The sequence below is a fragment of the Centropristis striata genome, chromosome 14, assembly GCF_030273125.1.
Source record: "Centropristis striata isolate RG_2023a ecotype Rhode Island chromosome 14, C.striata_1.0, whole genome shotgun sequence".
NCBI lineage: Eukaryota > Metazoa > Chordata > Actinopteri > Perciformes > Serranidae > Centropristis > Centropristis striata.
Window position 1 is genome coordinate 33,205,110 of NC_081530.1, and position 25,897 is coordinate 33,231,006.

The window sequence follows — 25,897 nt, forward strand, 5'->3', positions numbered from 1 at the left end:
AATTTTGTGCAGTGTGAGATTTTTGGCAGGCGATCTGAGGTGATGAAGCATTCCTGAGATAATATCTATCTGACATCACGGGGCAGAGCTTCCGGTTGTTGGTGATGGGGGACGACAAGTTGTGGGAAAGGTTTGTGTTACACAGCTGCAGGAGGAGCGGTCAGGACCAACAGAGAACCCCACGGTGACCGGACACAGCTTTAAAAAACATTAATGCTGACATTCAGACAGGATTAAGGTGAAAAAGTGAAAAAAAAAGCAACTTTTTTCTCGCAGATTCACCACTTTAAATCTCATAAATCTGCGCATTTTTTTCCTCGTAGATTTGCCACTTTAATCTCGTAAACTTTTTTCTCAAAATACACCCCCCCTCCCCCGGGTTGGTATAATTTTTATTTTTATTTTTATTTTTTTACACATTCTGGCCGTATGAAATATCCTCCAATATTCTCTCGGGTTGAAATTTGGAATTTGCATGTTGGGAAATGAGCTGAAAGTAATCCAAAGTATTTAGAAATGACTTTATTTAAGTAATCTATTGGAATATGCTGTAAAATAAATAACATACCATTAATTAACTGACCATTTTAACACATTAAATACATCCAAACAATGCTTTAAAGGCACAAGGTGGCCAAAATAGAGCAAAACAAAAAAAACACATAAAATTACCAAAAAGGACTAAAAAGTAAAAAAAGAGCAAAAAAAGACACAAACTGACCAGAAGAAAATACTACAAAAACCCCCCCACAGAATTACAAAAAAGACACAAAGTGGCCAGAAGAAAACATAAAGGAGCAACAAAGCAAATTTACTAGATTAAAGTGGCAAATCTGCGCCAAAAAAGTCGCAGATTTACGAGAAAAAAGTGAAAAAAAAACCAACTTTTTTTCTCGCAGATTCACCACTTTAAATCTCATAAATCTGCACATTTTTTTCCTCGGAGATTTGCCACTTTAATCTTGTAAATTCTAATATTCTCTAGGGTTGAAATTTGTAATTTGCAAGTATTTCAATGAGTGCCCTATTAAGGGTTAAGGTTTAGGTAAGAAAACCAGCCTTCTTAATCCTTTTTTAAATGGTTTAAACTTGAGTGACTTTTGCCTCTTCATGGGAATGAATGGGTAGAGAACGCCGCATGCTGCTGCACTGGCTGTCTCTGCTGCAGAGCCCAGTGGTTTGCAGCAGGTTCAGTTTGTTTGTTTGTTTGTTTTTGTTCACCTGTGGTTGTTCAGGACGTTCAGTACAAACACGCCCTTTGGCAGAGAGATCTATCCGTGCCACTCCAAAGCTGGTCGCTGATATTGTTGAGTAATTAGTCAATTATAACGACATATCAGCCATTGTTGATGTGTGGCACCACGCCTGTAGCACGCAGTCAGGCATGACGGCCTCCGCCTCCACACTCACTCAGCACATAAATCTGTTGGTTAAATGGAAAATGGACTTATATCAGGGGTCTCAAACTCAAATTACCTGGGGGCTGCTGGAGGCAGTATCAAAATGACCAAAAAGACACAAAATTACAAAAAAAGACACAAAATGCCAGAAAAAAAATACTTTAAAAAGAAACAAAATGACCAAAAAAAGACACTGAATTACCAAAAAAGACACAAAATAATTAAAAAAAGACACAAAATGACCCCAAAAAGTTGTTTTTGATCATCATACATCCTAATTTTATGTTTTCCTTTATTCATTTTTGATAAAATCCCTTTTTGTGTCACTACTCTTCCAATGCACAACATGGGTCAAAAATGACCCATATCCATTTTTCAGCTAAGTAGCTTGCTAAGCTAACTACTTAGCTAACTTCTTAGCTAACTACATGGCTAAGTAGCTTGCTAAGCTAACTTCTTAGCCAAGTAGTTACAAAAACTTTTTGTCTTCGTAAAGTATGAGAAGCAAAATGGAAATAATGATCTGTTGTTAGCAAAAACAAGATATTTAAAGAATACTTGGAATATTCAATCATAAATAAGTTGATATCTAAAGATAGAGCACAGAAACACACAGCAGCATTAAATAACATGTGAAATGAATGCAGGTCATTATTGACCCATGTTGTGCATTAGAAGAGGGGTCAATATGTTTTGCATCAAAGGGTTAAGGAAAAACCTACAGTTTTCCTCATGCATTGACCTATTGTATTTGAATATTTCTATAAACTGCGGTCTCTAAACAGTCTGTGAGCTGCATAAATCGGGTCTGACTGGAAAGCTGAGACACTATTTTGACAATAATAACTTTACTTTTAATGTACATTTCTTTTTGTATATTGTGTTGAATCCATGTTTGATAATTTAACAAATAAAATAAAACTGATGAAAAATTTTTACTATTTAAATTATTAGTATTGCAAACACAAATTTGACCTTCTGGTACCAGAATAATGCCTGAAGGTTAATGCACACATCACATTACTTGCAATAATATAACATTCTGTTACTTAATCTTATAATAATAATAAAAAAAATGCTTTTTCAGATGTCTAACAAATTTTCCTTCGAGGAGGGAAGTTTTAGCTGTTACACTGTCAGTTTGTCACACAAAAAAAAGAAATTCATGTTAAAAAGTAACATTTTTTTAAATGATTTTGTTATGTCGATGTCTCAGGGACCACAAGGATCTTTGTACATAACATTATATAAAGTTATATGCAGTTCTCAAACTTTTAACATTTCTATATTTGAAAGCATTCTTATTTACAGTATTTTTTCAGCGCTGTATTTCTGGATGAATTACCATCAGCCAAAAGGCTTAAAAAAAACAGTATTTCTATGAGAGAATTCATACTTTTTGCAGGAAATCCAACAGCCTGACTATCCGCACACATGCACAGTAACATCAAATGTTTCACCATAAAACAAATACATGTTTTTGTTAATTCAGAATTGTTATACATATTCATAATACATAAAAGTTGTATATATATGTATATATATATATATATATATATATATATATATATATATATATATATATATATAGGGACAGTGTTCATTGATAAACATTGCTGTAATCTTACAAATGTTATTTCCATCTGTAGCTGTGAGGAGTTCTCACAGCTGCCACTCATTGAGTCAGTCAGTCAGGTGTGTGTGTGTGTGTGTGTGTGTGTGTGTGTGTGTGTGTGTGTGTGTGTGTGTGATTGCCTTGATGTGGACCAGGTGTGTGAAGCCTATATAAATGTAGCTGGTTCAGATCTCTGTGCTGACTCACTGTCTCACCTTCAGAGGCAGTAAGAGTATCTCAACTTTGGTTCATTTAGAGATTATTCCTCTTGTCTTTAAGTGTGCTGGTTCTTTACCCTGGTAGTTCTCAAACCCAGCTCTTTGTCTTATCAGTACTTTATGTCTCCTGAGTCTGTTGTCTTAACTTTCTGTACCTCTTGTTCTAAGGGTGAAAAATGACCTAAACCCCTACAATAGAGCAGCTTGGTTGCATTTTAATCCCCAAATCTGTTTTGCATGAAGAAACAACCTGTTAGTCATTACAAACGTTGTGCATATTGAGGGTTTTTCCTCTTCAGACGGCAGAAAGACTGTTTAATCAGTGGAATCCACTCATTTTTACAACACACCTGTCAAACATTGGTTTATTTTAATACCCCTCAGACCAAAGATAATGTTGAACTTTTTCTCCGTTTGGGTCCATTGAATTTCAAGTTGAGAAAAGGTCATTAAGAGGGTTTCCTCTGCTGTTAAACACACACTGAACTGTCTAATTAATCAGCATCTTGATATGCCACACCTGTGAGGTGGGACGGATTATCTCTGCTCACTTTCACAGGTTTGTGAACAATATTTGAGAGAAATCATTATTATTATGTGTCTTTTTTTGGTAATTTTGTGTATTTTTTTAAAAATAATTTTGTCTTTTTTTAATAATTTTGTGTCTTAGAATTTTGTGTCTTTTTTGGTAATTTTGTGTCTTTTTGTAATAATTTTCTGTCGTTTTTTGGTAAGTTTGTGTCTTTTTTTAATAATTCTGTGTCTTTTTTTAATTTTGTTTCTTTTTTAATAATTTTGTGTGTTAGAATTTTGTGTCTTTTTTGTTAATTTTGTATCATTTTTTGGTAATTTTGTGTCTTTTTGTAATAATTTTGTGTCTTTTTTTGTTAATTTTGTGTCTTTTTGTAATTTGTGTCTTTTTGGTAATTTTGTGTAGCCTGGGTATACCCAGACTGCCTTGCGCGCTCGAATTTGATTTTGAACCTCCAGCCAGTCTGGAAACTAGGCGATTTTGCTAGCCCTGTTTTAGGGATCCAATCACAGAGCGGGGAGGGACGGTGAGACGATGACGCGTACTACTCGGCACTTGGAAGCTTTCCGGATCCAACATGGCTGCTGCAGACGCGAAACTCTCTTTAGCTGTAGATGGTGTTTTAAATAGTTTAGAGCGAAAGTTGAAAGGCGAAAGGTCTCTGGGGGCTCCGCTGTCCCCCGGCTGGTAGCGAGATCACCGGTAGCGGGGCTATTAGCGCCGCACGGCCGGTTTCTGCGGCTCGTTGCGCCGAGCCGGCGAGACCGCCGGTCACCGCCGGTGATCTCGCTCCGAATCGGGGGACAGCGGAGCCCCCAGAGACCCGCAGCAGCTTGTTTATTGCCCATAAAATCAGTGGATGTGTGTGTCAGAATGACATGAGGGGGAATAAAGCGTGAAAATAAATAATCTTGCAGAAAGCGAGAACTGGAGAAGCAAAGCAGCAGCAACACTCTCTCACAGACACACACACAACAAACATCCATCTCTGTTGCTCTACTACGTCATCTGGTATAACTGATCTGATTGGCTAAGAGCTACCTACAGACGCTTTGATAGACATTCTAAGCGTCCAATAAACGGCTCCGGAGGATCGTAAACCACACCTCCTCTACGGAGAAAAGCATTGAAGGTGTCCAGACCTAATCTCCAATGAGATTTGGTCTGGTGTTAGCCAGGCTAAATTTTGTGTCTTTTTTAAAATGATTGTGTCTTTTTTAATTTTGTTTCTTTTTTAATAATTTTGTGTCTTTTTGTAATTTTTTGTGTCTTTTTTGGTCATTTTTCTGTTATGTAATAATTTTGTGTCTTTTTTAAAATAATTTTGTGTCTTTTAATTTTGTTTCTTTTTTAATAATTTTGTGTCTTAGAATGTTGTGTCTTTTTTTTGGTAATTTTGTGTTTTCTTTTTGTAATTTTGTGTCTTTTTTTTGGTAATTTTGTGGTTTTTTTTGGTAATTTTGTGTCTTTTTGTAATAATTTTGTGTATTTTTTTGTCATTTTGGGTCTTTTTGGGTCAGAAATGGGTATTTTGAGGATATAGAAAAAGTTTTAAATCTTTGAGTTCAGCTCATGAGAAATGGGAGAAAAAACAAAAGTACATTTATATTTTTGTTCAGTGTATATTGTGTTTAACAGCACAAAATTGTGAACACAAAAAGACAAAATATGCAAAACATGCATGGCTACAACTAATCGGCCTGCATGTTTTAGGGTCATTTTTGCATCCTTTTTTATGACTTTTTTCAGACCTTGCCTATTGTTTTCTTTATCTTCTTTGCATTGGGTGCTTTGATCTTTTTTTGGTCTTTTCTTTTTCACTTTGACTTGGCAACATTTGGAACACAAAATGAAGAAAAATGTGGGCACAGGTTGCAAATATAACACAAAATGAGGAACATCTAGTTCTATATTTCCATCCTAAATATATTTGACTTTATCTCTTTTTAACTTGGCTGAATATCATCAAACGCAAACTGTCCTCATGGAGTTTGAAGCAGAACTTTAGAGGGAAGCTAACGGCAGGAAACGCACTGCGTTTTTTTTCTGCAAAAGTAAAAATCACCTCGACTAAGTGTAGCATAATTTTACTTTTACTTAGATTTTTCAAATTTCGCAGTGTGTTTCAACATTTTTAATGGAATCACTGTTTTTTTGTGTGATTTTAGGGTATTTTTTGTGTGCTTTTAGTATTTTTGTGTGTGTTTTTTGTTGTTTGTTTTTGTGTGTTTCTTGTAAAACAAAAACTAAAAAAACTTTTTTGTAAAAACAAAATTGTGCTTTTTGTGTTTATTTGTGTTTTTTTATTTTTTTATTTTGTGTGTTTTTGTTTTTTATGTGCGTTTTTTGTATTTTGTGTGTGTGTGTGTGTTTATGTGTTTTTCACACGGCATGGTGATCATTATTTAAGTTGCATGTACAGGAAGAATGAAAAAGAGTCAAAAACCAACAAAATAAACCAACAAAATAGCCCCAAACTCCATAGAGTTAAACAGACAAACTTCCTCTCCAGTGTTTATGTGACTTCTCATCAACTATTGTTTCCTTAGTGATTTTCCACAACAGACTCTGTCCTCATAAAAGGCAGAAGTACAAAGAATTATGTGTGGGTGTTAGTGTGTGTGTGCGTGTTCTTGTACTTCCAGCAAAGTGGGGACCATGACACTTTTTTATCCAACAGAGTGAAGACATGCCTGCAAATTGAGGACATTTCAGCACTCGGTTCTTCTGTAGTGTACGTGTTTTAGGCGTTATATCGGCATGTCAGTTTCCACTCGTTACATGCATCATGGTCTTTTGTTTAGCAATAAAGTTGCTAGGTTAGCACAAAAAAGGGCGGGGCTTCATCGACTAATGATGGTTTAACCATGATGTAGAACATGACGCATGATAATTTACAGGCAGATAAAAATAACATTTACTTTTGGTTTTGCACGGAAACAAACGCCTGCAATTGAAGAGTATTTTATTATATTTTTAATGTAAATTGTTTGTATTTCCAATGCAAAACAGAACTTTTTTTTACAATGTGATTTTGCTGCTTAGGACAAATTATGACAAGACGTAAAAAGGTAATCAGTTGACTTTAAAAAAATGCAGTTGTTATACAAGAAACCACAAAAGGAAGTAGAGGTTTTACAGGCTACTGTAAAAGGTCACATCATTTAAAAAGGTGTCAGGGTACTTATTATAGAAACTGTAACTTTCCACTGAGTTTTATAGCAACAGATAGGTGCCAATAAGCTTAATCAGGTCACAGTTCAATCATTGTTTCTGTCTCTTTTCTTTTTAACCCAGTTTATCTGGCTCCATGTTCTCTAACAGCTTGGAATGAGTTCTTAGACCTGGAAGTAAGTTAGCGTGTTAGCATATTAGCTCCCTGGGTTCTCTACTTTGTATGTGTTGTAGGTTAGAAGTTGAAATAAGGTCTGAAGAGATGTTCGCACTTTGTTGTACGACATAAAAACACGTCAGTAAATACCCTCATTTGTGAATTTTGAAGTTTTGAGGCTACAGTGGCTGACATTAAACGTCAGACAGGCGGCAAAATACATCCCATGTTTACGTTTTTGACTGTCCACCACAGAAGCAGTTCATCCCTCTGAAGCCCACCATCCCGATGACATTGAGGTGTGTTTCCTTTGAAAGATCGCCAAAAATACACCATTTATCATAGACAGAAACTGTAAAATCAGGCGTTATGGTTACAGTCAGAATTTAAACTTTGACGGTCCTTGAACGGATCATGTGTGACAAATTCCTCCGTTATAAAAAGTGACCAAAACTTGTGTTAAAATGTTGATATTTGTGTCAGAATCTCTTGATTCTCCAGGTGTCATTTAAAATAAACCAGATCCTGTTAAAAACATTAAATTCTCTTCAGAGACACTGAAGACATGATTGATTCTGCTGAGACCAACGGTCACGTGACAAATATTCACTGAGAATCTGTTTACACAGAGCAGAGAGGAGAGGACAGGAGAGGCTGTTTACACAGAGCAGAGAGGAGAGGACAGGAGAGGCTGGAAACAGGCGAGAAAACAGTTTATGTAATTTTGTTTGTGTCATTTTGTATGATTTTATATTCCTTTTTTGGGTAATTTTGTATGTTTTTTTGGTCATTTTAGCTATTTTTTGGGGAATTTGTCGTATTTTTTTTGGTCATTTGTGTTTTTTTAGGTAACATTTGTGACACTTGTGGGCACTTGGAAAAATGTTCATGTATAAAATCAATTTTATTACCATTTAAAAAGGACAGGAGAGGCTGTTTACACAGAGCAGAGAGGAGAGGACAGGAGAGGCTGGAAACAATACTTCAACATGTACAATATTTGGAGAAATCTGTTTTTTTACAACATTTGTGACACTTGTGGGCACTTTGAGAAAGTGTGTATATATAAATTCACATTTTTAATTTTTTTTTGGAGAAATTCAAGTTTTCTGATTTCTGTCATTCTAACTGTGTTACTCTGCAGAAAGACATGTTGGAGGTGTTCCTACTTCTAGCCATGATTGTGCTGATTCCACAGAGCTGCAGGACTTTTAGATTCATAGAGATTTTATATGTTGACCTGAAACACAAGGACACAGAGAGGAAGCGTAAAAACGGCTCGTTGGGGTTCAGAGGGTTAAAACACTTTGCCAGGTCTATAAATGTCCGTCTGCATTGTTCTAACGTGATCATAATAAAAGAATGTTTGCGTTATGCGTTGTGTTTGTGTTATTAGAATGACGAAGCTGCTACAGTCATAATTAATAAAAGTGCCTCGTTGACCATATGAAGGTTCACAGGGAGCGACCGGCTTTGTGTCTGTTCACTTGAACACGATGACTCTTTGTCCTCAGCTGCCCTCTGTAATTAAAAGAATCAGCGTCTGCAGAAAAGAGGAGCGACGCTGATTAATGCCTGTGACACACAACACGAGACAAAAGTCTTTTTATTGGTCTCTTATATAAATGGGTGTATGGAGTATTATTTTTAGACTCGGACACTATAATCCAACAACAAGTCGTCTAAAAACAACGCAATTTTACGTACAGTAAATTGTTTTCAAATCAGTTACACTAATTATGTTGTTCTATTAGTGCTTTTGCAGTCCTGTTTACAGTCCCTTACTTTGTGATTTGTGTGTGATGTCCTTTTTTTCGTTTGTTTGTTTGTTTGAAAGGTGCATGCCTTGGTTGGTTATTTAATATTTATCTTTTTTTGCACTGACGGGAGAGCTGTGCCTCAATTTCGTTGTGCCAGCGTATTTTTTTTATACTACCGTGCAATGAAAATAAGGACTCTATTCTCAAGCGAAGGAGTTCAAGTATCTCGGGGTCTTGTTCAGCAGTGAGGGTAGAACGGAGCGTGAGATGGACAGGCGGTTTGGTGCGGCGTCAGCAGTGATGCAGGTGTTGTACCGGACCGTCGTGGTGAAGAAGGAGCTGAGCTGGAAGGTAAAGCTCTAGATTTATCGGTCCATCTACGTTCCAACCCTCACCTATGGTCATGAGCTTTGGGTAGTGACCGAAAGAACGAGATCACGAATACAAGCGGCTGAAATGAGCTTCCTCCGTAGGGTGGCTGGGCTCAGCCTTAGAGATAGGGTGAGGAGCTCAGACATCCGGAGGGAGCTCGGAGTAGAGTCGCTGCTCCTTCTCCTCTAAAGGAGTCAGCTGAGGTGGTTTGGGCATCTGGTAAGGATCCTCCCGGGCGCCTCCCGTTAGAGGAGTTCCGGGTACGTCCAACTGGTAGGAGGCCCCGGGGAAGACCCAGAACACGGTGGAGGGATTATATCTCTCTCCTGGCCTGGGAACGCCTCGGGGTCCCCCAGGAGGAGCTGGACGTTGTGGCTGGGGAGAGGGACGTCTGGAGTGCCCTGCTTATCCTGCTGCTCCCGCGACCCGGCCCAAGATAAGCGGACGAGAATGGATGGATGGATGGAAGATTATCATCGTGGGGACGTGAAGACAGCGAGTCTGCAGCTGCAGAGATTTAGCTTGAATGTCTGACTGATGGAAATAGTTAGACATGTTTGTTGTCGTTTGCCTGGACTGCACATGGATGTTACGTAAATGTGACGAGAGCCATCGTGAGCTGATCAGAGACACTTTTGTGTTTTCAACCCTTTAGACAACACAACGGTGGAGCATTTTTAAGGTTTCCAAACTGGACAGTGGTTGCATTTTTAAGCCCCAAAAACGCCGTTGCCGTCTAAACAAAAGGCACATCTGATGAAATATTTTGTCGTTTCCACCCGAGAGCGTGGTCGTGCAAACAGGCCTTTACATTTTCAAATTTAAGCAGAGAGAGTTTCTCACACAAAACTATCAAACTGTGCTTACGCCAGGTTCAGCACACCTTTCCGTGATTTTCCGTGGTTTTCTGCAATTAGTTTGTTTTTGATCATCATACATACTAATTTTATGTTTTCCTTTATTCATTTTTTAATAAAATCCCATTTTGTGTCACTACTCTTTTAATGCACAACATGGTTTAAAAATGACCCATATCCATTTTTTTAGCTAAGTAGCTTGCTAAGCTAACTACTTAGCCAACTTCTTGGCTAAGTAGCTTGATAAGCTAACTACTTAACTAACTTCTTGGCTAAGTAGTTAGCTAAGTTGCTTGCTAAGCTAACTACTTAGCTAACTTCTCAGCTAAATTGCTTGTTAAGCTAACTACTTAGCTAACTGCTTGGCTGAGTAGTTAGCTTAGCAAGCTACTTAGCCAAGTAGGCAGCTATGTAATAATACAAAAACTTTTCTTCTTCATAAAGTATGAGAAGCAAAATGGAAAGAATGATCTGTTGTTATCAAAAACAAGATATTGAAAGTATACTTGGAATATTCAATTATAAAAATAATAACGAGCAACTTTACATGGCAATATATATCTGCTTCCATCACATCATTGGTGTTTTCCTGGACAAAGTGGCAGCCTAACTCCACTTTACTGACCCAAATCAAACACAGTAAAACACTGTCTAAATTGTCCAAATCATGGATTTAATTAACAAAAGACGTGCAAACAGAACAATACACTTCCCCAGTGTGAGACAGCCAAGCCTGCTGGCACACAACCAGCACTCAGGTGCAGCTCGTTGAGCAACGCAGCAGCAGCTCACCTGGGCGAGACAGAAAGACACAATCAGCTCAACACTGGCAATTATCATCTGAGAAAAAAGAGAAGGAGCCCCACCTCATCAATTTGTTTGAGGAACAGCCTGTCTGTACGACACAAACCCTGAAATGTTCTCAATAAGATAAAGGAAGCCGCAGATTAAATCCAGAAGAACTGATCGTTGATAGAAGTTCCAACTCGTATTGTAGCAAATCTTTACTCTGAACTGGGCTTAAAAATACAGATTATTTTCCTTTCAAATTCTTTTAAATCACTTCCTAAAATGTACTTTTATAGACTTGCTTTTATGTTTTCCATCTTACTTTTTCTTCGTCTTTTCTACTCTCTATATAGTCTTCCTTTTACCTTTTTTTTTATTAGTTTATTGGGTAATTGGGTATATTATTGGGTATTACTTTATTAATTTTCCTTGGTTTCTGAGTGTCTTGTGATTGATCCTACGCTGTCTTATTTGTTTTTTATGTAAGAATTGTTTTTGGCTTCATTCTCATCTGGGATTAACCATTTTTAAGAAGTTCTATACAAAGAAAGTTAGACGTTTGAGTGTAAATTGCAGATTATTGGAGATGTCTGCCTTCTCTTGAATATAATATAATTGTGTAAATGGTAGTTGGCTTGTGGTGGTCGTATTAGCCGGTCGCACATTAGTCGGTCGCACTAGTCGGTCACATTAGCCGGTCGTAAATTAGTCGGTCGCATTAGCCGGTCGCATTAGTTGGTCGTATTAGTTGGTCGTATTAGTTGGTCACATTAGTCGGTCGCATTAGCCGGTCGCAAATTAGCCGGTCGCATTAGCCGGTCGCATTAGTTGGTCGTATTAGTTGGTCACATTAGCCGGTCACATTAGCCGGTCGCACATTAGTCGGTCGCATTAGCCGGTCGCATTAGTTGGTCACATTAGTCGGTCACATTAGCCGGTCACATTAGCCGGTTGCACATTAGTGGGTCGCATTAGTCGGTCACATTAGCTGGTCACACATTAGTCGGTCGCATTAGCCGGTCACACATTAGTCGGTCACATTAGCCGGTCGCACTAGTCGGTCACATTAGCCGGTCGTAAATTAGTCGGTCGCATTAGCCGGTCGCATTAGTTGGTCGTATTAGTTGGTCGTATTAGTTGGTCACATTAGTCGGTCGCATTAGCCGGTCGCAAATTAGCCGGTCGCATTAGCCGGTCGCATTAGTTGGTCGTATTAGTTGGTCACATTAGTCGGTCGCATTAGCCGGTTGCAAATTAGTCGGTCGCATTAGCCGGTCGCATTAGTTGGTCACATTAGTCGGTCACATTAGCCGGTCACATTAGCCGGTCGCACATTAGTCGGTCGCATTAGCCGGTCGCATTAGTTGGTCACATTAGTCGGTCACATTAGCCGGTCACATTAGCCGGGTGCACATTAGTGGGTCGCATTAGTCGGTCACATTAGCTGGTCACACATTAGTCGGTCGCATTAGCCGGTCGCACATTAGTCGGTCACATTAGCAGGTCTCATTAGCCGGTCGCACATTAGCCGATCACATTAGCCGGTTGCATATTAGTCGGTCGCACATTAGTCGGTCACATTAGCAGGTCTCATTAGCCGGTCGCACATTAGCTGGTCACATTAGTCGGCTGCACATTAGCCGGTCACATTAGCCGGTCGCACATTAGTCGGTCACATTTGCCAGTCACATTTGCCCGTCTCATTAGCCGGTAAAATTAGTCGGCCACATTAGCTGTCGCACATTAGTCGTTCACATTAGCCCGTCTCATTAGCCCGTCACATTAGTCGGTCACATTAGCCGGTCTCATTAGCCGGTCACACATTAGTCGGTCGCATTAGCCAGTCGCACATTAGCCGGTCGTATTAGCAGCACAAAGTGTGGAACTGAGGTCAACAGAAAGGGCGCCATATTAACTCGCTGAAACGACGCATATCTCCACCCAGTGTTGAGGAGGAGGACACATTCCTGTCAGTTATTCAATTTTTTCAGTTGCATGTAAACTGGAACAAGGACAGAAGTCCTATTAGACGCCAATATCAAGTTTTAAGCTTAGCTCAATTAAACTGCATGTAAACTGAGTGAATCAAACCACACTGGAGAGCCTCTCATAGGAGGTCTGGGACCGGTTGTTTTGGTCTAAACCAGAGTACGCCTGGAGCGTTCACAAGAGACCAAACAAACCGGATCAAGGATTTAACCACCAGAGTTCAACTGAAACGGACTAAACTTCACTACCACTGCCAGAAAAAGTCAGAAAAAAGCTCAAAACATGCCTGCATGGTAATTAAAATAAACAGACTCGGCATATAATAATCAGTAGATCTCACTATAATTTATAAGCAGGTGTGTGAAGATGTTTGCCTCGTTCTTTCACCAGCTCTGTTAACTGAAACACTTCAGTCTCTGTGCTCGTGTTGCAGCATGTGTTGAGCAGAGAAACGTGCCATACCTTCAGCACAAAGGGCAGCTATGCTAATTGAATGCCATTGATGAAATCTGGAAAGAGTGACAAGAATTATAAAAACAAACAGCCGTGGTTATATAATCGCTCAAAGGGCAGCTATGCTAATTGTATGTTATTGATGAAATCTGGAAACAATGGCAAGAATAATTAAATAGCAATTATATAACCACGACTGTTTGTTTTTAAGTCTCATGCACAGGAAAGTTTAACAGACAGAAACAATGCACGTGCATATTCAGCACATACAGTCCACTTTTATTTTGAAAGACTCAAGTGTAACCTTAATTTTTAATTATTTGAAGTGCTTGGACTAAAATAAAGATAACTTTGATTTCGGGGGTTTTGTTGCACAAAAATAGATGAAAATATTTTTTTTTCTTTTAGAAATGTATTGTAGTATTTTATTAAATAAGGTTTTTCTTGCTTTTTTTCTACATTAAATGCAAATGCCATTAAAAAATATAAATTACTTTTTTCTTTAAATATATTTTGCTAAATACTTATTATCACATTACAGTAAAAAAACAACTTATAATTCTACATATATTTTATAAAATGGATAATATGCAGTAAATATCTGTATTTTAAAAATTATATATATATATATATATATATATATATATATATATGTTGATTAGTTATTTGACAATAATTTTTTTGATAGTTTTTTCAGATTTTACATTTTTTACAGTGTAGGTCTGTAGATCCTGTAAGTTGCCCCTGCTCTGTATGGGTAACACTTTACAATAACCAGCATTTATAAACTGCATATAGGCCATTTAGAATGGTAAATACATATTTTTATTAATGTTTAACTTAATAAATCATTTATAAATGGCAAATAGATGGTGTATTAATGTAAGTTTATAGTAACTTTACCATTAACAAACCAATAAATTAGAATTAATAGTTTATTAGTTAGTTTTACTTGCACTCATTTTAACATTTTTAACACCATATTAAGTATGTTATTGATTTTGAAATGATTCATATACCTTTAAGAAATTGGTTTAAAACATTTAAAGATTAAATATGTATAGCATGTTGTAAATGGTTAATAATTGGTCTATAAACCATCTATAAACATTACTTAGTTGGTTATTGGTTACATAAGTAAATCACTTATGATATCTTCACAATGTTAAGAATTGCTTTTTTTCTTGCAGATTTTTTCTTTTGAAGTCAAACTTAAAAACACAAACACAGTTTCAAAATCTCAACTGTAATAAAACACACACCTTACACACACACCTTTTTTCCCCTTGCGTTTTAGTTTTATTTGCTCTGAAATGAATACGAGGCGTGCCTTCTTCAGAACCAGATTTTCTTATTGACTTGTGCAACAGCCAGCAGCGTGTTTTCAGCCAGAACAAAGGAGCTTTCAGTCTATTCCAAACATAATCCAAAGTGTTTGTTTTTATAATTATTTTGAGTAATCATGGGTAAACATTTCAGGGCATGTCTTTAGTAAGCTGCAATGGAAAACGTTCAAAAAAACAAACACTTTCTGACACTGTATCCGCTTTATTTTAGCCATTTGTGTTCATTCTAACGTGTTCCTGTTGTTAAATGTTTCTTGGCTGTTTGTGAGAGCTGATGGTGCAGTTCTGAGTTGAGATTTTTGAAACAGTGTTTTTGTTATTAGGTTTGAATCGGCCTGAAAAATACAATTATTAATATTGTGAAGATATCATAAATGAGTTTATTACAGAGCTACACTGTTACAAATGACAGTTAACAACCATACATTGTTGTATTTTTTCACACATATATATAGATGTGTATGTGTGTATATGTATATATATGTGTTTATATATATATATATATATATATATATATATGTGTATATATTTATATGCATATATATATATATATGTGTGTGTGTGTATATATATGTGTGTATATATATATACACACACACACACACATATATACACATATATACATATATGTGTGTGTGTGTATATATATATATATATATATATATATATATATATATATGTCTGTGGGTATATATATATATATATATATATAATTTTTTTAAAGGGATAATAAGCAGTTAATATCTGTATTTTAACAATTATATATGTAGAATTTTTTTTTTTTTTTTACTGTAATATGACGATAAGTATTTCATCAACATTTGCTGCCAGACTTTAAACCGTTTTTTAAAAATTATTTTTTATACTTTTTTTCCATTTAAAGTTTTAGTTAAAAAAAAATTAAAAAAACTGACGACGTGAGAAATGATGCGTGAAGGATCGTCTCTGTCCTGCAGCTGATTGTGACACCGTACTCTGTGTTCAACTTTCACATTCCTCACCTCTGCAGACACACCCTACTATTGTTGACTTAAATGAGTAAATTATAAAGAAATTAGACACGCTGTTTACTCCCATAGTGCGTCAGGTTGTGACTGAAAGCAGAGACAATTATCAGATTAGTCTACTTCTTCTAAACACGACTTCCTGCAGTTGCATTATCATGTCACCAACACTGATCATTATCAACAAAAGGCTGTTTTCTATCTTTGATTCTATTGTTTGTCATGCAAACCTTTTAAATGTTTTTAAATATGAGTATGGATTTCTTCCTGCACACTGCACTGTAACTGATGTATAACTCGCTCTTTTTTAATCTGCATACAAATAACACGACGTTACACTGTTTTAAATGACGTGCAAAATTCAATTTAGCGTGCACATGATATGATAAACACAGGAGCGTTTCTAAAAGCAGTGACTACCGACTGCAGGACATCGTAAGGTTCACTGCTGTAAAAAGAAAAAAGAAAGAAAGAAAGAAAGAAGCTTGTAGTTGCGTTCTTGCACTTCTCTAAGGTTCTAAGGGTCAAACAGTTCCTGGTTCTGGGTCGTAAAAGACAGTTAAAAGATGAAATAAATTATGTAAAGTGTCTTTTTTGGTAATTTTACATAATTTTTCTTGTTAATTTTATGTCTTTTTGGAGTAATTTTGTGTCATTTTGGGGGTCATTTTGTGTCTTTATTGGTAATTCTACATATTTTTTCTTGTTAATTTTATTTCTTTTTGGAGTACTTTTGTATCTTTTTTGTGAAAACACAGTTCATCAGGTTTGTGCTTCTAAGTTGTGCAAGTATGTTTTATTTGTTTTTGGTCATTTACATCTTTTTTTCCATGTCTCCTGTGTTTCAGATTCAAAATTCAACTTTTAATTCCTTTTTCAATTACTTTTAATTCCTTTTTAGCAACATATCTAAATGTGTCTCCTCTCAGTTTCAGAATGAACATTTGCTTTTGCTTTTGCTTCATGCTTCATGCTTTTCATTTTCTGTAAATACGACTTGTTTGTGTGATAGTTTCTCTTTTAAATGTCATTTAAAACATTTCCATTTACAAATGCATTTAATTTTTTTTGGCAATCCCTGAACCTGTCTTGAAACACAGACCTCAAAATACGACGGTGCCGAATGCACACTGACTGCCAAACAAATAAAAACTCTGCTGGCTCTACTTGAAGATTTCAAGTTGACTGAGGGGTGACTGAAAGTTGATGAGTGGAATCATTTTCCAGAAGAAACCAACTTCAGATCATCAAACATGCTCATTTCATCTGCATCGATCGGTAGAAAAACAGAGAAAAGAATAGGGGACCCAGTACTGAATCCTGATGGACCCCGGTGGTGAGGCCACAAGGTTCAGGTGCCATTTTAAACGTTTTAGTTTCTTCAGATCATCAAACATGCTCATTTCATCTGCGTAGATCGATAGAAAAACAGAGAAAAGAATAGGGGACCCAGTGCCGAACCCTGGGGGACCCCGTCGGTGAGGCCACAAGGTTCATGCGCCATTTTAAACGTTTTAGTTTCTTCAGATCATCAAACATGCTCATTTCATCTGCGTAGATCAGTAGAAAAACAGAATATATATAATATGGGACCCAGTACTGAACCCTGAGGGACCCCAGTGGGGAAGCCACAAGGTTCAGGCACAGTTTAAACGTTTTAGTTTTAGTTTAATGCAGCTTTTACAAAAAATATCTGCATGTCCTCCTCTTTCACACTGACATTAAACCTCTGAGCAGACCGGCTTCTCCTGACTGATCATCCAATGTTTTTATATGAGGTATGAATGTCATATGAGGTCGCTTCGACACATTGTTCTCACAGCTGTCAGATGTCAAGTGAAGTTGATTTAATATGTCATAAAAGTTGTTTCGTAATAAAGTTTCTGTTGCTGCTCTGTCATGCACTGGCATCCAGTTATGTAACAGCTTATCTATCTATCTATCTATCTATCTATCTATCTATCTATCTATCTATCTATCTATCTATCTATCTATCTATCTATCTGTCTGTCTGTCTGTCTGTCTGTCTGTCTGTCTGTCTGTCTGTCTGTCTGTCTGTCTGTCTGTCTGTCTGTCTGTCTGTCTGTCTGTCTGTCTGTCTGTCTGTCTATCTATTCGTCCCCATGTGAACTCTTTGGGTGGAGAGTCTGCAGGCTGGTTGGACCGCCACCAGATCACAACATCTACTATTCCTGCTGCCAGTCTCCTGCATGTGATTGAATGTCCTCCACATTTAGCTGCTCGTGTGCAGGCCGGCTCACCTCAAAGGTCACGCTGGTTAATTTCAGAAGGAATGCAGGCGGTCAGGTGTAACTATAGGCATCATGGGCTCCACCTACTTTTAGCAGCACTGAATGTACAACGATCAAATATGTCCTTAATTTATACGAGGCCTGACGTTTGATGACTTAATGAATGACTGCATGACTCAGCGGATTCAAAAGAGACAATTCAGAGAGACAAAGAGACTTCTCTGCTATTGTCTGCAGCAAGTCTGGAGTGTTTACCGGTTTAAATAATTTGTTACACACATTTAGAAGTTGTTCTTTTTACTGTGATTGATTAAAAAGGTCAAAACTCCCAAGACTTCCCAAGAAATCTTAAGGAACACCATTAGAAAATCCATGTTTTGAGATTGACAATTTTTTATGCGATTGTATGGAAGCACTTGTGTTGTGTTGCCTGCTGAGAAAGCCCCTTATAGTGGATCTAGTGTGTCAGCCATCCATCCAATGAATGCTCCAGGTCTCTAGTCTGAATACTCCAGGTCTCTAGTCTGGATGCTCCAGGTCTCTAGTCTGAATGCTCCAGGTCTCTAGTCTGGATGCTCCAGGTCTCTAGTCTGGATGCTCCAGGTCTCTAGTCTGAATGCTCCAGGTCTCTAGTCTGGATGCTCCAGGTCTCTAGTCTGAATGCTCCAGGTCTCTAGTCTGAATGCTGCAGGTCTCTAGTCTGGATGCTCCAGGTCTCTAGTCTGGATGCTCCAGGTTTCTAGTCTGGATACTCCAGGTCTCTAGTTTGTGGTTGTAAAGTTTCATGAGGCTGTGATTATCCTAGGGGTCACAGCAGCTCATTTTATACACTGAGCTCAAGTTTCACTCACTAACATCATCACACATGAAGAACATTGGGCTCATTGGATCCACAAGAGTCTCAGCTTTACACTCAGACCCGATTTATGCAGCTCACAGACTGTTTAGGGACACCAGTATACACACATATATATGATATACAATAGGACAAAGTAGCAGATTTAAATGCATGAAAAAACCTGAATTGTTTCTGTCTTAGAATGCATGAGGTTAGTATAAAGCGGGCATGTCTGTAAAGAGGAGACTCGTCATTGCCCATAGAAGTGATTATCCTAGATCAAAAAATGCTCTTGCTGCAATTAAATGGTACTATGGGGACTGACATCATCAAACATGAAGAACATTGGGCTCATTGAATCCACAAGAGTCTCAGCTTTACACTCAGACCCCATTTATGCAGCTCACAGACTGTTTACGGACCCCAGGACACATAAAGATTCACATACAAGAGGAGACAATAACTCATTTTACTGCAGGAGAAACACTGCCTGGGACTGGCATAAAGTGGGCATGTCTGTAAGGGACAGCCATACCCAATTTATGCAACTCACAGACAGTTTAGAGACCCCAGTATGCAGAAATATTCAAATAAAATAGTCAATGCATGACAAAAACTGTAGTTTTTGCCTTAAACTTCATGTTATTAGCATAAAGTGGGCATGTCTGTAAACAGTGATTATCCTGCATCAACAAATGCTCTTACTACTACCCCATTATGCACAAATAATCACATACAAGAGGAAACAATAACTCATTTTACTGCAGGAGAAACACTGCATGGGTTCTGCCCCAAACAGATTCTGATCAAGTGCATAAAGTGGGCAGGTCACATCTAAAAACAGCCCAAATATTTAATAAAGTATCAGATGAAACAGAGAAAAGCAGCCAGGGTTCACACACAGATTTTTGTCTTGCAGTCTCTCCCAATTTATGCAATTAAATTATTTAGGGACCCCAGGGTGCTGAAATGCATGAATGCAAAATACTAGCATTAAGTGGGCATGTCTGCTTTTCCTTTGTGAATATTGAGCCCAACTTTTGAGTTTAATTTGACCCCATTACCAATAACAAATAATGATCGCTAACATCATCACACATGAAGAACATTGGGCTCATTGAATCCACAAGAGTCTCAGCTTTCCAGTCAGACCAATTTATGCAGCTCACAGACTGTTTAGGGACCCCAGCATTCAGGAATGCTCAAATAAAATAGGCGAAAATGTACTGCATGAGAAAAACTGCATGCTTTCTGCCCCCAACAGCATGGGATCAGAGTAAAGTGGGCATGTCTTTGAGGGGGAGACTCGTGGGTACCAATAGCCATACCCAATTTGTGCAATTCAGACTGTTTGGAACCCCAGTATGCAGACATATTCACATACAATAGGTCAATGCATGAGAAAAACGGTGTAGTTTTTGCCCTAAACTGCATAAAGTGGGCATGTCTGCAAAGTGGAGACTGGTGGGTACCCATTTAACACATTTTCATTCAGATATCTGGAGGTCAGAGGTCAAGGGACCCCTGTGAAAATGGGCATGTTACTTTTTCTCCTCACCAAAATTGATCAAACTATGGAGAGTTTTTTCTCATCATGACAGTGTTTGTATCGTGGATTTGTAAGATTTCTGACAACTTTTAGTGAAGTGGGAGAAGTGGACTCAGATTAAAGCCACTAGATTCTGCTGCCACGTTAAACTAGACGATGTTTGTCATTCGCCTGCAGCGCCCCCTGCTGGTCACTTACACAACATGACACAATGCCTGCTGGGGTTAACTCTATGGAGTCTTATAGGGCTATTTTATCTATTTGGCTATTTTTGAATCCTTTTCAAAATCCTTTTGTCTTTTATTGTCATTTTGTGTCTTTTTTCAAGTCATTTTGTGTGTTTTTTGTGTCTGTTGTGTGTTTTTTTTAGTTTTTTTGTGTCTTTTTTGTCATTTTGTGTCTTCTGTGGGTTTTTGTTGTTGTTCTGTCTTCTCTTTTTGTGTCTTTTTTGCTCATTGCTGGTTAATGCATGAGAAAAACTGTGTTTTTGCCTTAAATTGCATGTCATCAGCATAAAGTAGAGCCTATATTCATTGGGATAGCATGATGTCAAAGGTCACAGGATCACTTTGAAAATCCCCATGCACCATCAAAAAAATAGCATGAAAAATAACTCTGCAGCGATATTTCGGCAACATCCCAAACAACACATGATATATTCTGACATGTTTAGTACTGATGGATTCCTGAGATCTTCTAGTTTCATATGGTACCAGTATCTCCAGTTTATTACTAAAACTGAGCCTGCTACGGTCTCCGGAAGACAATAAAGATGGACAAAAGACGGACAAAATATGGACAGCCCTCCCAGGGGATAAAACAGAGAATAAACAGGAAAATAACGTAGCAAGAAATAAAGATGTTGGACTTAAAACTGATTATAAGATCAGTATGTTGAACTGATGGACCTTCAGGATTGAACTGATGGATATTATATGAGCAAGTCTTTATTTTTACTCAGAAGTTTTTTTTTTGTTGTATTATATCTACAGTATTGTATTTTTTTATTTATCAGTAATGTTTTTGTGCTTGCAGGATTTGTCCCATTAACCCATGCTGAAGACTTCCTGTCTCTCCTCGTGTCCTCGTCTGAACCCGAGGAGCAGACAGGGAGGGAGGAGTCGATGACTCGTCTGCTCGGGATAACCCGTTAATTAAATCGATGACTGTGATTTAATCATGACGTCTCGTTTCTACGTCACAGCAGCCTCACTTCTCTGCTATTAATCTGCTTAATGTGAAATTTTCCACTGAACTAAACTTCACAGAGACATATTGAACAGAACATTTCCTCTGAATAAACAGACAAAAACCTTAATTATTAAAACTTTTTGTCTTTTTTGCGAAAACTTTTTTTCTCTGACTTGTTTGTAATTGTGGAATAAACTTGAATGCCTTTAAACACGTTTTCTATTGTAGACTTGAAATAAACTTTATTTAAAACCTTCAAAAAACTGTTTGTGTGTGTGTGTGTGTGTGTGTGTGTGTGTGTGTGTGTGTGTGTGTGCAAGTGAGAGAATGTGTCTGTGTGTGAGAGTGTGTATGTGTGTTTGTGTGTGTGTATGTGAGTGTGTGTGTGTGTGTGTGTGTGTGTGTGAGAGTGAGTGACATTGTGTGTGTGTGTGTGTGTGTGTGTGTGTGTGTGTGTGTGTGAGAGAGTGTGTGTGTGTGTGTGTGTGTGTGTGTCAGCTGCAGGTTAATAACCGTTACTCTGGTGACTCCTGGTGGTCAGATGGTGTTATTACATCCTGACGTTTAACAAATACACAACAATAAAAAAATATCATTATATAATATTACTGTTATTTACTGTAATTAGGAATATTTTAATGATTATTTTATTTGATGTTTATTTATTCATTTTCACTTCCATGAGTTCTTGTTTTAGTTGATTGTGCTGCTTTAAATCTGTGTGTTTCTTGTCTTGTGGTGATAAACTTGTATTTCCTAATTAAAATAAAGGTTAAATGAAATAATTTAGACTATAAAATAAAATAAAAACTGTGAGGAATTCCAAATTCGAAAACACACATATATTTAACTTACTATCATTATGACTAAGACCAGTATTAAATGATCACATTAGAAGTTTAAAGTTTGGTATTTAGTGACATCTAGTGGCAAAAAGTAGTAACGACATCTGTAATATTGACTGAACAAACTAATAAGAATAATAATAATAATAATAATAATAATAAACAACAGGTAGAAACGACATGAAGAGGAGAGAGGGATAAAATACACAGACACCTGAATTACAGATATAAAAACTATATTATATATGTATAATTATACCAATCTCTTCCAAACATATCACAATGAAAATGAAAGTACAGTTAACAGGATTGTGTGTGAAAACAAATTAATTTAATGTAATAAACAGTTTATCACCATAAAACTTCTCCAGTTGATTGTTTACATTAAGACCATATTTTTTTTGTGATAAGTTTTCCAATTTTTTGATATTTGATATTTAAATACACCCATGAGGCCTTATCTTATTAAATATGTGCTGATTTTCATACATTTCTAGAGGAAATCATTGAAATCTGAGAACTGGAATTATTTTTATAGAGGGATTTTCTTAATTCACTCCATCAATCAGAATTTATTATCTTTTTAAAGCTATTTTTTTTATTTTTTTATTTTTACAACTTTTAAAAATAAAAATAGCATAAATCAGGTGAACAAAGCCTTTAGTAAAAACCTTCAGAAGCACTTAAATTACACCAAAATATTAAATAAAAATATATAACCACGAAAAGTTGATTATTTAAATTTTTTGTGTCATAGATTTTCTGAAATTTTATTAATTTAAGAATGCAAATGTAATTATGTAATGCTAACTTTTGTTGAATTAAGTAGAAATCAACAGTGAGAAATAGACAAAGTGAAGTAAAATAAACACCTAAATGTCTGTTTGGATGTTTTCTCTCCTCCAGTTTGAAAGAAAATGTTAAATAAAAATAAATGTGTCCACATACATGTAACACAGGGGTCTGAAACTCAAATTACATGGGGGCCGCTGGAGGCAGTATCAAAATGACCAAAAAAAGACACAAAATGACAGAAAAAAACTAAATTACTACAAGAAGAAATAAAATATCCAAAAAAATACACAGAACAACCAAAAAAGACACAAAATTATTAAAAAAGACACAAAATTATTTACAAAAAAAGACACAAAATGACCATAAAAAGACACAATTACAAAAAAAAAGTGATTAACACAACATGGTAAAGTGCCATTCATATAAAACTCACATTAAACTTTCATATCAAGGTGGGGGCCACAAAATATCATCACGAGGGCCACAATTGGCCCGTGGGCCGTGAGCTTGAGCCCCCTGGTGTAACAGGTGACTACTGATGGTGTAGTTCCTGCAGCGGCCACCAGGCGTCACTAAAAGCCTCGTTTTAAGGATTTACCTCACAGGAAACAGACTGAGTCAGCTGAGACCAGGATGTTGTTATTTATCTTTTTTTGTTTGTTTGCTCAAATTAACTTTATTGTTGGTTAGTGCTGACTACATGTGGGTTACTTGATCTTTTTTTTATGTCTTTTACTTTTCTTTTTGTCTTTTTTCTGCTCTTTTATGACTTTTTAGTGGAATTATTTTGTCGTTTTTGGTCATTTTCTGTGTTTTGTTGCTCTTTTATGATTTTGGCTGTTTTTTTTTTTGTTCTCAAAATATAACTTTATTGTTGGTTGGTGCTGATGTTGATTATTATTATATTTTTCTATGGGCACTTTTAAAATTTATTTATTTTAAATTTTAACTTTTCGGGGGAACTTTACCAGCATTTTCTCACCCAACAACAACAACAACAACAACAACAACAACAACAACAACAACAACAATTCATTCATTCACCTTTATTTAACCAGGCAGGTCATTAAGAACAAATTCTTATTTACAATGGCGGCCTGACTACAACAAAATAAAATAAAATCGTGAATAAAAAAGAGAAAATAATTTAAATCAATTTTAGAAATTACATATAAAAACAATTGACTTAATATTCATATTGCATATTTAATCCATATGATATGTATCAGTTAGACTAGTTTGGTTTATTTTTAAGAAGGTTTCCCTTTTTGTTTAAATTCTACTTTAATTCTGAGCCGTTTCAATTGTTTTTTGTGGTTTTACTGTAATTTCTTGTGTCATTTTTTTAACACAATGTTGATTTCCTTGTGACTTTTTTCCTTTGAAACTTTTAGATCAAAGAGATCAAAAAATGTATTTATAATAATAATAATAATAATAATATAATATATAATAATATAATTCAGAAGACACATTTAGGATCCGACATGTGAAAACATTCTTCAGTGATGAAAAGCTTTGATGTTCGTCTGCTGTGACTCATCGTTTCCTCTCAACGTCACTAAAACCTGACGACAGCTGATCTTTGTTTATGTTTATGTTTGATGACATCACACATGACGTCACTGAAGTTATGTAACAAATAAGATGCAGCTTCACAAAAACACTCACTGGGAATAATTAAAAAACCTATTTATATAGACATATAAACTTACTATAGCTATGGTGGAAAGTACAAATATAAACAGATGTAATATATATATATATGTATATATATATTACATCTGTTTACATCTATGAATACAATATAATATATTTTAATATAAACATATATTTAAAAAATGAAATACATGAGCGAATAACAGTGTCTATTTTTAAATAAATAAAAAAAATATATATCATTTTATTTTTATTTTTTAAAATAGAATATATTTCATATTTACCCCCCAAATAATTTATTTTGATTTTTAATTTTCTAAGTAATTGACATTCTATTTAATAATAATAAAGTAAGCTATTCTAAGAATATTGAGTGGTTAAATAAATCAAACAATAAATAAATAAATAGAATAAAAATAGAAAAAAAAAAGGAACAAACATGAGATAATAATATTTATTGTTATATGTATTTATGGAGAATATAAATATACCACACAAAATAGATGTACATTTTTTTAAACAAAAATGTGTGTTCAAAATATTTTACATTTTTTTTCTGCAGACAAATCATTTTAATTAACCTTAAAGTAGCAGATTATTATCATTATTATTATTTATTTTATTTATCTATTTATTCATATATTTATTTACATTTTATTTATTTATTCACAATTACTTACATTTTATTTATTTATTCACATTTATTTATATTTTATTTATTTATGTATTTTTGTTGTAATATCTCTGTCAGGTCAGTGTGTCTCCATTATAATAACTGACGTCATGGAGAACACGCCCTCGTCACCGTGACGATGAGCCTCGTCACCGTGACGACGGAGCTGATACTAATCATTATTATGTTTCTATTTTTATCCAACTAGACTCAACGAGTCACTGAACAGAAATAAACAGACGATAATAGATATAAAATCATGTTTCATCATCATCATGAAGAGAGGAGAGACCAGCTGAACACAATGCATGCTGGGAAATCTGCTGCTGACAACAAGTCAGTTACATCTAATGACTCAAACTGTTATTGTTCTTTAACTACCATATAAATCTATAATTACAGTCATTAGGATAATGATGATGATGATGA